This window comes from Cavia porcellus, unplaced genomic scaffold, assembly GCF_034190915.1.
Source record: "Cavia porcellus strain 051 isolate PalLab524CR breed Dunkin Hartley unplaced genomic scaffold, mCavPor4.1 scaffold_27, whole genome shotgun sequence".
Classification (NCBI taxonomy): Eukaryota; Metazoa; Chordata; class Mammalia; order Rodentia; family Caviidae; genus Cavia; species Cavia porcellus.
This window is the reverse complement of record NW_026947510.1, coordinates 20,250,085-20,264,713: the sequence shown is the minus strand read 5'-3', so window position 1 is coordinate 20,264,713 and position 14,629 is coordinate 20,250,085. Positions and strand designations below refer to the sequence as shown.

General features: G+C 43.2%; 2 protein-coding genes across 9 annotated transcripts in view; both read left to right on the top strand.

Annotated features, from left to right (window-relative positions):
• The window catches only part of Atg7 (autophagy related 7), a 298,368-nt gene that overhangs the window by 20,827 nt on the left and 262,912 nt on the right, over positions 1-14,629 (top strand). The window lies entirely within an intron of this gene.
• The window catches only part of Hrh1 (histamine receptor H1), a 57,078-nt gene that overhangs the window by 20,829 nt on the left and 21,620 nt on the right, over positions 1-14,629 (top strand). For 2 of the 8 annotated variants that reach the window (XM_063238006.1, XM_063238003.1), the window contains exons 2-3: positions 2,607-3,030; positions 7,298-7,354. The exons of 2 other annotated variants lie outside the window; for them this stretch is intronic. The gene's annotated coding sequence lies outside the window, so the exon portion shown is untranslated. The remainder of the gene's footprint in view (positions 1-2,606; positions 3,031-7,297; positions 7,355-14,629) is intronic. 4 more of the 8 variants (XM_013144503.2, XM_063238004.1, XM_063238007.1 and 1 more) reach the window with 2 other exon arrangements.

Genomic DNA, 14,629 nt, shown 5'->3' with positions numbered 1-14,629 from the left:
AATTCCTCTGAGTTTCTAGGTCTTTTTCTCTGTTTCAGGCCATTGTAACCTCTCAGTGTGACAGCAGCCCCAGCCTGCTGTGTTCTCCTTAGCTACTCACTCAGATGGCTTCCACATCTGCCCACATCTGCTGGGCCCAACCACCTCCTGGACACTACCCTTCAACTCGGTACACAGTGTGGCCTTTCTGCAGTTCTTCCTGGGTGAGCTACATCTGTGGTCGTCCCCGCCTTGCCAGCCACACCCTTACTAGTAGCAGGCTGTCCCGTCACACACCTTCCTCGCCGTCCATTTGCCCTCTGCAAGGCTCCTCCATGGCCACCTGCCTCTGCCTGTGCATGTCTCTTGGCCCTCTGGTCCTTTCTCTGGATTCCCACAGAAGGAATTTGCCCAAAGCTGGCAAATGCCCCTGAGCTCCTTGTTGACTTCCGGCACCTACCAGATCACTTCCTTCACTGCCCTGGCAGACCTTGATTCAGCTCCAGGTGGGCTCAGCCCCCACTTCTCCTGTCCCACCCCTGTGACTCCCAACCGGCCAGGCATTGCTCCTTCCGGCCTTGGGCTCAGAGTGTTGGGGTGCTCTGGTGAGTTGTGCAGCGCAGCCTGCAGTGCAGGAGTGGGACCCAAGGCCTTGTGTGTGGCTGCCAGTGCTCATCACTGAGCTGCACCCTGGCTAAGATCCACCATTCATTCTGACAGGAAGCCTCTGTGTCTCTGGTCCTAGATTTGGACTCCTCAAATAAAACTGGTGCTCTGCAGATGCTAGCTGGGGCCACACTTTCCCCATGCTGCAGAGTAAAGGGATGTTGAATGCCAAGGGCACAGGTCAGGTGCAGATGGACCCAGATAACTGGAGGCTGGCAGCACGCAGCTGCTGGTGGTAGGTCAGGATGCCTCCCTGCTGCAGTGTTGCGAGACACCACTGCCAACAGTGTCCCCTGTGTATGCTTCAGGGCACCCCCACCCTGGGGCAGGGGTCCCTGTGGCAGAGCTGCAGGCTGCTTGGTTCCCCCCACCCTGCCCTGCTGGGATTAGAGCCCCATCTGCAGACAGCAACAGGCCTTCCCACACTCTGAATCTGTTCCGTGTGTGTCCTGGGACCGCATGGTGTGGCAGTGTGCTGTAAGGTGACTCTTAGCGGTCATCCGCAGCAACATCCAGCCTGGCCTGGACAGTCTCAATGCCAAGGGATCACTAATCACCTTTCTTCCTTTCTCTGTCTCTGTCTCTTTCTTTCTTTCTTTCTTTCAATAGGATCTCACAATGTAGCTCAGGCTGGCCTTGAACTTATATCAGTCTTCCTGCCTCCGCACCCCCACCGAGTGCTGGGTTTGCAGGTGTTTGTCACCATGCCTATCTTGCACTATATTGCCTATTTTTTATTGATTGTTGAGTAACCAAGCTAGTCATCCAAACCAGCACTGAGACTGTTAGCAGAGTCCCCCACCTTTCCTAGATAATCCTGTGTCTTTTGTGTTTTCATAACTTAAAACTGTGCCCATCTGTTAGATCTGAATTTTGGGAACCAGGATTCTGGGCACTATTTATCAGAGTTCCCTGCCTCAGAATCTGGCCCCGGCCCGCAGCTGAGGTATGGGCTAGGGCTAGGGTCTCCCTGTGCCTTGCCTGATGAGGGTCCCCTCAGGTGTGCATGGTGGATCCCCAGGAAGGGCTGCATTCTGTGATGGGATCAGCGGAAAGTAACCCTCAGTCCGCAGCAGTCCCACATCTGCTGGGGCACTGCCAACGAGACCCCTGCAGAATATGCCTTTGAGTAGCATCCTCAGCCTTCTTCCTGCCTGGAGAGTTGGCCACCAGAATCTGTGCACATTTGTCCCTGTAGCCTAGGTTAATGCCACCTTTGCTTACATGGGTTCCTGGAGTTCCTCAGCCTTCCTGTGCCCAGGCAGTCGTTTTTTTCAAGACAGAGTGATCTATAGAGCATCCTATCCTATGAAAGACTTTGGGGAGCCCTTTTCTGGCGGACATATGGGAAAGCATTGTTGCCTCTCTATGTTGGGCAGTGTAGCAGCCCTTGAAATTACAGAGGTGCGCAAACATCTAGGTCCTTCCTGCAGGAAGCCCACAGCCTGGCAGGGCTGCCAGGCACTGAAGAAGCAACCGTGCAGCAGAAGAAGTTTGAGGACAGCACAGGAATGTTGAAAAGGGCCTGCAGACCACGAAGTGATGCCATAGCGGCATTGGGGTGTTTTGAACTCTGTGCCCTGTATGGTGAGGGGTGGGGTTCCTGTTTTTCCGGGCCTGCAGGATCCTTGGCAAAGGACTCTGCTCTCTCCCCACAAAGCTGTTCCTGCCTGGGCTGGAGTGCAGTTCAGTGGGCTCCATCCCTAGCACCCCTGGGAGAAAGACAGTGAAGCGTACCATGGACTTCGTCTCCACCCTGACTTCCCTCCTTCCATGTCTAGTGCCCCTCATCCGCAGTTCCAAGAAGAGGGCTTGTGAAGCAAAAGGAGGAAGTGGGGGCTGGGAACAGACAGAACAAAGACCTGGGCAAGCGGCCAGCACTGTGTCCCTGCTTTAACCTTGTGATCATGGGACACAGTCGGGTCCTCAAGAGGTTCAAATATCTCCTGCTACCTTCACAGGAATAAGACACAAGCCACAGCGTTGCCACAGCATCCAGAGAAACTGAAAGTCCTGTGACGAATTGCGGCTGTGTAGCCTGTCAGATGCAGCATTTTCCAAACGTGGTTGTTTCCAGAAGTCAACAACACAAAGGACAGTGACTGTGACCGCATGCGTTCCAGGGAGGGGCAGGACTCAGTTTCCAGCTCAGCACTGCCCACTCTGTAGTTCACTGGCAGCCACTGCAACCCAGCCCAGGCACCCTGAGGAACACAGGAAAGACTGCAGTCCGCCCTGTGCCTCCCGATGTCCCTGCCTTGTAGATAGGCATGCACCACCACACCAGCTCAGAAATGTTTAACTTTGAGGGACTCCGCTGATCAGCTCTTCCTTCCCTGGATCAAGTCTTTGATGTACTACCTGGAAAGTCATCATGAAACCAAGGTAACTGAGGTTTCCTCCTGTGCCCTCTTTGAGGAGTTTTACAGTTTTGCATTTCATATGCAGGTCTGTGATTTGCTGTGAGTTCATTCATGGGAAGGGTGGAAGGTCTGCGGCAGTATCACTTCTGTGTACGTAGATTTTGTTCCTGCGCCTGGTGTTAAAAGGAATGTCTTTTCTCTGTTGTGCTGACTTTCCTACTTTGCTTCTGATTCCTTCAGCATATTTATGTGGATCAGTCTCGGGTTTCTGGCTCTGTTTCATTATCTGTTTGTCTGTTTTGTTACCAAATGCCTCTGTGTTGCTTTCTGTGGCTTCGAGATGTGTCTGGAAACGCATCAGCTCTTCTACTGTGGTGTAGGCTCTAGAATCATTTTGCATGCATCCTTCAACAGCCTGCTGGGATCTGATCTGGTTGCTTTAAATCTGTAGCTTGAGCTGGGAAGACTGGCTGCTGTCCCAATCCCAGGCCTTCTGTCCATCCCCATGGAATTGCCTGAGAAAGCTCTAAGCTGTCCTTGATGAGCCACATGCCTGCTTCTCACTCTTCCTTGACCCAAAGGAGTGGGGGGTAGCGGGGAGGTGTCGCCAAGTACCTGCTGCGCCCCACAGTTGTCAGTTTGTTCCGGGATTCCATGAGGCTGGGACTGAGTCCCTCAATTTCTGAGGCTCTGAGAGATGTTCTCACCTGCATGGAACAGGTGCTATCAGGGACCTGCTGTGTGCCCAGTCTGGGCACTAAGCCAGAGACACAACAGGAGACCAGAAAACCAGCTATGCCCTGTGTTCTTGGAGCTGGTGGTTTGGAGACAGAGCTGCTAATGAGCAGGGGAACTGGGCATTTATTCTGGGGCTCCCCTGGCTTCCTGGAGGAGTGGGGAGCTGGAGCCAGGTGAGGAGGAGGAGGAGGAGGGCCAGGTGTCACCTTGGAGGACTGGAAGGACAGCATCTGTGAAGCCCTGAGCTCAAGGTGAATGAGTTCAGAGCTGTCTCGATCTCGGGGTGCAGCCAGCATGGGGAGGTGGAGGAACCCCATTCGCAAATCAGGGCTGCCCCGACTCCGGCTTCCTGACGTTTTGGCTTCTGTCCTGTCTCTGTAGCTTCCAGGCTTAGAATTGCAGAGAGGAGCTGGAGGTCTTGTGACTGCATCCATGAAGCCTAATGGAGACGCAGATTTGTACAGCTGGTGAAGAGGCGCTGTGGGGTTACCCACAACCTGCATGGGAAGAGCAGTGGTTCCTTAGTGCTCAATGCAGGGCCAGCCACCTGCAGGGTGACCTCACACATTGGGACACAAACTGGCTGGCTGGCCAGGACATCCTCCAGCCTGCCCAGCCACCTTGCTCCCACTCCACATGGGTGGCAGTCAATGATGTTTCTAAATCAGTTATTTAGCTGACAGTATATTATTATAGCTGATATTTGTGTAGTGTTAGCTGTCCTGTGCATTCTACCTATGACTGTATTGTTTTGTCCTCACAATTTAAGGTGCAGAGATGAAGTCTTAGAAAGAGAGAGAGAGAGAGAGAGAGAGAGAGAAGCTTGTCCAGCTTGTGTTATTCTAATACTGAAATTGCTACAGGTACCACTGAACGAACATCAAATTCCATAGGATCCCAGGGGTGCAGGGATTTGGGGATTGTGAGGTCCCAGACCGGGTGCACAGGGAGCCCGGGGTTGGGGGAGGCAGGAACTGGGCTCTGTGTCTGCTCATCCCGAGCACTGGAGTGCTCTGCAGTCGCGGTGCTGGCAGTCGCCTCTGTGCGTGTGAACTTTTATCCAGCTAAGGCCCTGCTCCAGACAGCAACAATGGGGACTGCAGCACTGAGTGGAGTAGCCGGACATGAGAGCTTAATATCACAGTTTCTCTTGCATGAGAAACACAGGGTATAAATAAGGAGCAAAATGAAAGATAGATGATGGGAAATGGGGAGCTAGATCTTTCTCAAAGGGGAGGTGGTCCAGGAGATGGAGGGAAGAGATGCAAAAGGGTGAAGATGTTTATGTCTGTGGCCCAAGTCCTAGAGCCTCGTACATGGTGCAGGCACAGAGGATGCAAGACAGGGCCGCCACTGAAGGCAGGCGCTCCGTCCGCACCTGTGCCAGGCGGCACGGCGCCAGAGCTCCCAGGTGATGACCGGGAGATGATAGATGGTTGTTAATAGATGGGGCTGGGAGTGTAACCTGCGAAAAAGCAGTGAGGCGACTCCTTTCCGAAAGAAGCAGCTGCAGGAACTCATGGAAGTATCCCATGGCCCTGGGTGAAATGCCATGCTCTGCCCCATGTGAGAGGCCTATGACCTTCATTCAGCACATTGATTAGCCTCCCAATGCCTCTGCTTCCTCATGTGGAGAAGTAATTAGCAACTGCATCCTGGTATTGAGGTGGGAGCCAACTACAATAATGTCTATGAATCGCCATGCACCACGCCTGGCCCGGAGTAAATGCTGTCAGTGTCACTCATCTGGCCTTGGACAGCCATGGTGTGGATATAAGGAGTCCCAAGGGGCTGGGTGTGATGGTGCGTGCCTGTAATACCAATACTTTGGAAGCTGAGGCAGGAAGATCACTGTCAGTTCGAGGCCAGCCTGTGGTGCACAGTGAGTTTAAGGGTAGTCTGGATGACACAGAGGATGCTGTCTCAAAAGAAAAAATTTTTTTAAATAAAAAATTTGAAAGCCCTATGGGCATACAGGTGACAGTGTCCCCAGACTGCTGTCAGGACAGTAGATTGGTTTTTGTTTTCTTCCATAGGCAAACTAATGCTGGGTTTATTTTATTTGTTTTTGTTTGTTAGATATTGAACCCAGGGCCTCTGCATTGAACTACATATCCAGCTCTTTTGTAAAAAAAATTTTGAGACAAGATCTCACTAATTACTGTTATCTAAGCTGGGCTCAAACTTGAGGTCCTCCTGCCTCAGCCTCCCAGAATGCTGAGATGATACATGTACACCATTGTGCCTGGCAGTTTTTACCCTTCTAATCTTCCATGGTCCCTGGAGACTCCGTTTCCCACCTTTACAAAACCTTGCCACACTCAAAAAAGAACAGGAGTTAAAAGCCCCAGGGAAGTGCTAGGTACTTGTCCAGTTCCCATTTTGGTGTCCTTCCTCTAAGTAAAATCCTACTGTGCACATTATATTGCTACTGTCCTCACCACCACCCCCATCTCCACCCTTCCATTCTGTGTGTGAGTGATATTGGGGTTGCATCTGTTGTAACCCACCCAAAAAACAAGGCCCCATGATGAAAAATGGGGCAAGACCCCCGAGATGATAAATGGGCCAAGACGTCTTTTTAAAAGAAGCACTTTTATTTTAGCGAGGCCTGACACAGTGCAGATGGAATTTCCAGAGCTGTGCAACTGAGTTAGAATTTTGACTGATTTTTATAGTTTATTTATGGTTAGCTCATTGATCATTAAGTACACAGTGATGAGAAACAGAAACAAGGTGGGCCTTTGTTCCCCTTTGCTTGACGTAAGAGGCATTTCACAGTGGAGGGTTAGCCAATTCATAGCCCTTGGTCTGCCAATTTTAGGAATATTTGTCTCTCGTAAAGGGAACAATGGTTGACACAGCATCGTTTGTCTCTTACAAGGGGAACAAAAGTTGACACAGCCCACAGGTTACTTGGGGGGGTGACCCATACAGAACAGCATAATGACGTTCCAGTTAATCTATAGCTATGTGGTTGGTGCTTGGTTACTAGGGTAATGAGCTCAGTACAGAATGACAATACTGCTAATAACTATCTTTTTAACTAACTATTTTTGCTAATTGTCTTTTAATCAATTATTTTAATTTTTTAGCATCTTAGTATAACAGTATCCAGGATCTTGTGCGTGTTAGGCAAGTGCTCTGCCATGGAGCTGCACCCTGGATTTTTTTTTAATGTTTCTTTAAAAGCAACTATACTTCCACTTTATGGTGACATACAAAAACAGAACATATAAGTTACAAGAGTATTAAAATATAAAATAGTGCCTGGTGAGCATGAAGTCCTGAGCTCAATTTCCAGTACTCTACCCCCAAAAAACAACTGTGTGGTCATATTAATTATAAAATACACAATAATGATAAATCTCACCACAAAATTTACAAGACTGCTATATAGAAAACTAGACAATATTACAGAGAAATTAAAGATTTCAAGAAACATTTTAAGGTGAAACATTTGAAGAAAACAGTCTCTGAAAATCCAAAAGGCTTGAAAAGGAAGAGAAAGCTTTGGGTGTACATTTATAACATCTTATTTACTCTTTCAGCTTCTCAAACCAGGGAGACAATATGATGCTTGCACAGGAGTCTGATTTATTTCAGTTGTGAGTATGGATTTGAGTTGTATCTGTTTACCTATAAAAATCTCCAGTTTATCTTTTTAATGACTGGATCATATTCCATTGTATATTTAAAAACCACATCGTGTGTATCCATGCCTTGGTTGATAGGTATTTGAGTTGTTTCTAAGATTTAGCTATTACAAATTGTGCTGCTATAAATATGGGTGCTCATCTATCCTTATGGTATGATGTTTTTTTTAATTTAAAGAGAAAAAAAACCAAAGCAGTAAAAGGGTACAAGTCACACAGAATTGCAAGAAAAAAAATATACAGTAAGAAATCACTAGTTAATAGATTACATATTGTCATCTTACAATTTTGTAATTGTCAAATTACAAAATGAAAGCATACAAAGTAGACGTTCCTACAGTGAGATTGCAGACAGTTCTGTTCAATGATCCAATGAAAACTAAGTAATATGGCTTTTTATCCTACACACTTATATATACATGCAGTTATATCCTTTAGACCACTTTCTTTTCCTCTCTTTTTTACAATAACAATTACACTTTTTGGGTTTTATTACTCCCACTGTTCCTATAACTTTTTTTTCTGAAGAGAAAAAAAAACCCCAAATGTGACAAAGCAAAACAGTCAGTTAGAACAGAAGGATGGACATAGTACATGATGCAAAAACAGAATACCACGTGATCAACAATGGTTACCATTATGCCTCTTGATATCTTATAAAGAGTTGCCTATATCATCAGGTATAATAGAATTGAACAAAACAGGGCAGAACAAGACCAAAAAAACCTACATTGGAGACCTTACAAGACTTCAAAAGAAGATAATAGTCAAACTATAATGGGCATCATAGTAAATCTAACTGCCTTCAAAGTGGTTGCCTATACCCTCAAACTTGATACTATCAAACAAAACAGAATATAGTAAAATCAATCAGAACAAGATGGGGAGAGCAATACTGGGATTCAAATCAGGTTGATAGGAAAACAAAAAAGTTACTATAATATATCCCGCTATTTTTTAATTTAGTTTTCCCTTAATAAAAAAAATAAGAAAAAAATAAATTAATTTTTTTAAAAAAATTTAAAAATGGGGAGATTGAGATAAAAGAGGACATAGTAACAGAACAACACAGGTCAGGACTGAACAATTTAAGCACCATTGTGTTTCACCACCAGATAACCTGACATAATAGTAGTCACTGTAGTGTCTCTTTCCTTGAATTATTTGAGTATAACTTCATATACTATAGCTTCAAGCATATCAAGACAGTGTAAAGCCATTCAAAAGAATGAAAGAATTACAGGGTATTTAGAACCAGCTAACAGAAAACGAACAACGGTTTCTATAATATCTCTTTGCCTATAAAAAATTTTGTTTATACTATAGCATATAGTAAAATATAATAAGATACAGCATGTTAAAAGCAATGGAAACAGACGAACAACAGCTTGATGGGACTTCAAAACAAGAAGTTTTTCGGCATATGGAGAGCCAGATATTAAATCAGCACTAGCTATTATGATGTCTTGTTTTCTTCAAAATAGCTATTCGTACTATCACAGACAATAAAATCGAACTACCCAGATTAAAACTATTCCAATTAATGAGTGAAAACATTATATGGCTTCAAACCAATATGACTGGGAATCATGATTACCACGTACTTTTATGTATTCTTATCATTTCTTACACTAGGGGAACTATTTGGTATTTATACATGTGAGTTTGATTTATTTCACTTATGAGTATGGTCTCAAGCTGCATCCACTTATTTATAAATATCTCAATGTGATCATTCTTTATAGTTGAGGCATACTCCATTGTATAAAAATACCACAACTTTTTTATCCATTCCTCAGTAGATGGACACTTAGGTTGTTTCCAAGTTCTGGCTATTACAAATTGTGCTGCTATAAACATGGGTGCACATATATCACTGTGGCATGATGCTTTCAGTTCTTCTGGGAATATGCCTAGAAGTGGAATAGCTGGGTCAAATGGGGCCTCCAATCTCAGCTTTCTGAGAAATCTCCAGACTGACCTCCACAGTGGTTGCACTAGTCTACACTCCCACCAACAGTGTAGGAGAGTTCCTTTTTCCCCGAAGCCTCTCCAGCATTTGTTGTTGGTTTTCTTGACCTTGGCCATTCTTTCAGGAGTGAGATGAAATCTCAGTGTGGTTTTAATTTGCATTTCTCTAATTACTAATGATGATTTCATGTATTTATTTGCCATTTGTATTTCTTCATCTGAGGATTGTGTATTCATCTCAGATGCCCATTTTTGGATGGGGTCTTTGAATTTTGAGGGTCTGATTTTTTAAAATTCTTTATATGTTTTAGACAGAAGTCCTTTGTCTGAGGGAAAGTTCACTAAGATTTTTTCCCAGTTTGTGGGTTTTCTTTTCACTGTGCTGGAGATTTCTTTTGACGTGCAGAAACTTTTTAATAAGAGGTGATCCCATTTATTGACTCTGGGAAGTATTTCCCATGCAGTTTGATTCCTGTTCATGAATTCTCTACCTACCCCTATGTCTTCAAGGTTTTTACCCAATTTGTCTTCCAATATATTTAATGTTTCTGTTTTAATATTTAGATTTTTGATCCATTTAGATTTTATTTTAGTACATGGTGATAGGCATGGGTCTAGTTTTAGTTTTCGGCATATGGAGAGCCAGTTTTTCCAACACCATTTATTTATTCATTCTTCCAGTGAACATGTTTGGCCCCTTTATCAAAGATAAGGTGGTTGAGTGTGTTTGTAGTTGTGGTTGTATCTTCTAATCTATTCCACTGATCTTTGGCTCTGTTTTGGTTCCAGTACCATGTTGATTTTACTACTGTTGCTTTGTAGTATAACTTCAAGTTGGGGATTGTGATGCCTCCTGCCTTGCCTTTGCTGCTTAGAACTGTCCTTGCTATTCTAGGTCTCTTCTTGCTCCAGATGAATTTTAGGAGTGATTTTTTGAGATCTATGAGGTATGTTGATGGTATTTTTATCGGGACTGTATTGAATCTGTGTAACAGTTTGGGGAGAATGGCCATTTTCACAATATTTATTCTTTGTATCCATGAGCAAGGGATGTCTCCATTTTCTGAGATCATCTTCAATTTCATTTTTCAGTGTATTGTAATTTTCCCTGTGTAGGTCTTTCACTTCTTTCGTGAGAGTAATTCCTAAATATTTCATTTTTTTGGTTGCTAGTGTGAAGGGTGTGGCTTCTCTTATTTCTCTCTCTGTGATTTTGTTGTTAATGTATAGGAATGCTATTGATTTTTGAGTATTGATGTTGTATCTAGCCACATTGCTGAATTTATTTATTATATCTAGGAGTCTTTCAATTGAGTTTTGGGGGTCTTCTATGTAGAGTATCATGTCATCTGCAAATAATGATAATTTAACTTCTTCTTTTCCTATCTTTACACCTTTTATTTCTCTCTCTTGCCTAATTGCTCTGGCTAGTATTTCCAGTACTATATTAAATAGGAGCAGTGACAGGGACATCCTTGTCTTGTGCCTGATTTTAAAGTAAAGGCCTTCAATTTTTGGCCATTTAGTATGATGCTGGCTGTTGGTTTGTCATAGATGGCCTTTATTATATTGAGGTAAAGACCATCTATTCCAATTTTCTGCAAGGCTCTTATCATAAATGTATGTTGTACCTTATCAAAAGCTTTTTCTGCATCTGTAGAAATGATCATGTGATTCTTACTTTTGGCTCTATTGATATGGTGGATTACATTTATTGACTTATGTATGTTGAACCATCCCTGCATGCCTGGGATGAATCCCACTTGGTCATGGTGTATGATCTTCTTGATGATTTGCTGCATCCTATTTGCCAATATTTTATTGAGGATTTTTGCATCTGTGTTCATTAGGGAGATCGGTCTATAGTTCTCTTTTTTAGTTGGGTCTTTCTCAGGTTTTGGTACTAGAGTAATATTTGCTTCCAGGAATGACTTAGGAAGGATTGCTTCCCTTTCAATTTCATTGAAGAGTTTGAGGAGTGTTGGCATTAGGTCTTCTTTGTATTTCTTGTAGAATTCTGCAGTGAATCCGTCTGGGCCTGGGCTCTTCTTTGTAGATAAGGACTTAATTATGTTTTTGATTTCATTAATAGAAATTGGGTTATTCAGTAATTTTACATCTTCATGACCTAGCTTTGGTACTTCGTATGCTTCTAGGAATCTGTCCATTTCCTCTGTGTTATTAAACCTTTGAGAGTAGGGGTTTTCGAAATAGGTGTTGACGATCTTCTGTATTTCTATAGGGTCTGTAATGATTTCGCCTTTTTCATTCCTTATTGCATGAATTTGAGCTTTTTCTTCCCTTTTTAAAAATAAGGTTGGCTAGGGGCTTATCAATTTTATTTATTCTTTCAAAGAACCAACTCTTTGATTCATTGATTTTTTGGATTGTTTTCTTAGTCTCTATTGCATTGATTTCTGCTCTGAGTTTTATAATTTCCTCTCTTCTTTTGGCTTTGGGCTTGACTTGCTCTTCTTTTTCTAGATGTTTGAGGTGTAACATCAGGTTATTTATTTGTATTCGTTCTGTTTTCCTGATATGGGAACTTGGTGCAATAAATTTTCCTCTGAGGACAACTTTCATTGCATCCCACAGATTCCGGTAAGTTTTGTGTTTTCATTTGTTTGTAGGTATTGTTTAATTTCTTCTTTAATTTCCTCTGTGACTCACTGATTACTCAAGAGTATGTTATTCATTTTCCATGTGTTTGTGGGATTTTTGCAGTATCTTTTATCATTAATTTCTAATTTCATAGTGCTATGGTCTGAAAGCATGCAAGGGATAATTTCAACCTTTTTGCATTTATTTCAATATGTTCTGTGAATCCATATATGGTCTATTTTAGAGAGTGACCCATGTACTACTGAGAAGAATGTGTATTCTGTTGTTGTTGGGTAGAATACTCTGTATATGTCTATCAATTCCATTTGTTCACAGGTGCGATTCAGTTCTTTTATTTCTTTGCTGATTTTCTGTCTGGTTGATCTATCCATTGGTGTCAATGGTGTGTTAAGATCTCCTATTATAATTGTATTATTGCTAATTTGGTTTTTCATTTCTGTTAATGCTTGTTTTATATGACTGGGTGCTCTGGAATTTGGTGCATATATATTTAAGCTAATTATCTTTTCCTTTTGAAGTTTTCCACTAACCGGTATGTAGTGACCTTCTTTATCCCTTCTGATCATTATTGGTTTGAAGTTCACATTGTCTGCAAACAGAAAAATAGCTCCTCCTGCTTTTTGGGGGGGTTCCTGTTGCATGAAGTATTGTTTTCTATCCTTTGACTTTCAGTCTGTGAGTATCCTTTCGGGTTAGATGGGTTTCTTGTAGACAGCATATGGTTGGATTTTGTTTCTTGATCCATTCTGCCAGTCTTTTTCTTTTAATTGGGGCATTGAGACCATTTACATTAATGGTTATAACTCTTATATGTACTGGTTTATTGTTGACATGTTATCTTTCTGCTGTTGCCTCTTTATCTTTCTGTTCTGTTTAATTGTCTGCTTTGTTTAGTGGTTTTTTCCTAAATGTATCTACGCTGTCTTTCAGTATTCTTTGCAGGGTTGGCTTGGTGATCATGAAGTTCTTCAGCTGTTCTTTGTCATGGAAGTATCTTATTTCTCCATCGATTTTGAAGGACAGTGTTTCAGAATACATCAGTCTAGGTTGGAAATCATTTTCCTTTAGGATCTGAAATACTTCACTCCATGTTCTTCTTGAATTTATTGTTTGTGCTGAGACGTCTGCTGTGATTCTGATAGGTTTTCCTTTATAGGTGATCTGTCTTTTTTCTCTGACAGCTTTTTAATATTCTATTCTTTTATTCGATTTCTGGGATGGTGATTATTATATGTCTAGGTGTAGTTTTATTTTGGTTATGGCAATTTGGAGTTCTATATGCTTCATTGATCTTGATATCAGTTTCCAATCTCATTTTTGGGAAATTTTCAGCTATTACTTCTCTAAATATCCTCTTGACATCCTTTATGTTGTCCCCTTCTTTTTCATTTATCCCTATCAATCTTATGTTGTTTCTCTTTGCATCATCTTGCAGGTGTTGAATTGTTATTTCCTGATTTCTTGTTATTTTTAAAAGATCTTTCCTTTCCTGTTCACTAGCTGCAATCTTATCTTCGAGGTCTGAAATTCTATCTTCACATTCACTGAGGCAATTTTTACAACTTTCAATGGAATTTTTGATTTCCTGTATATCTCTTTGCATCTGCTTTGTATATTCTGTTTGTTTCTTATATTGTTCATCCAGGGATTCTATCTTTTTGTTTAGATTCTCCAATTTTTTAACTGTGTCTTCTTTAGATATGTTCAGCATCTCCTTCATTTCTTTTATCATTTCTTCTTTTACCTGAGAGATTATTTCTAGTTTGAATTCCTTTAAGGTTTCCCATAGTTGCTTCTTTATTTTGGATTACTATTATTTCAGGTATTTCAGGCATATGGCATGTATTTTCTTATATGTACATGGCTCCTAGGCTTTCTTGGGATGGGCTGGATGTTTGAGATTGCATTTTGGTCTTTTATTTCATCACTTTCCTATATTTCAGAGCTTCAAGTGTTGTTCCAAGCTTCCCCTGGGCATGTTGGAAATTGTCTCTTATGTCCTGGACTCCTGGCACTTCTCTGGTAGTGTAGCTCCCTCCTTGGGCAGTGAAGCCCCCAGATTAAGAGAAGGTTGCCAGGCTCCTCTCAGATAGACCTAAAGCCTCCTCAGGCTACACAGCTCCCCACTGTGGCAGCAAAGCTTCCTCCTCAGCAGGGCTGCTCCCTCCTCCAGGCGGTGGCAGTAGTGCTGGTGCTCTCCAGGCCTAAAGAAGGTCACAGGCAAGGTCGGAGCAGTTTCCCCGCAGCTTGGCCCAATTCCCTCCTTCAGGTGGGGCAGCTGCCATGTGCCCTCTGGGTGAGAGAGGGTGGTCTGCAAGGCTGGAATGGGGTCCCATGGCTCGGCCCAACTCACTTTTCCCTGCAGGCAGCTGCGGCATGGCCCCCAGGCCAGAGAGAGCGGTCTGCCGGGCTAGAACGGGGTCCTGTGGCTCAGCCCAACTCATTTTTCCCGCTAGGCAGCTGCAGCGTGGCCCCCAGGCAAGAGAGAGCGTCCGCCAGGCTGGAACCGGGTCGTGGCTCAGCCCAACTCCTGGAATGATGTTTAATTCTTCTGGGAAAATACCCAGAAAAGGAAGAGCTAGGACAAATGGGACCTCTAGTCCTAGTTTTTTGAGGAACCTCCACACTTACTTC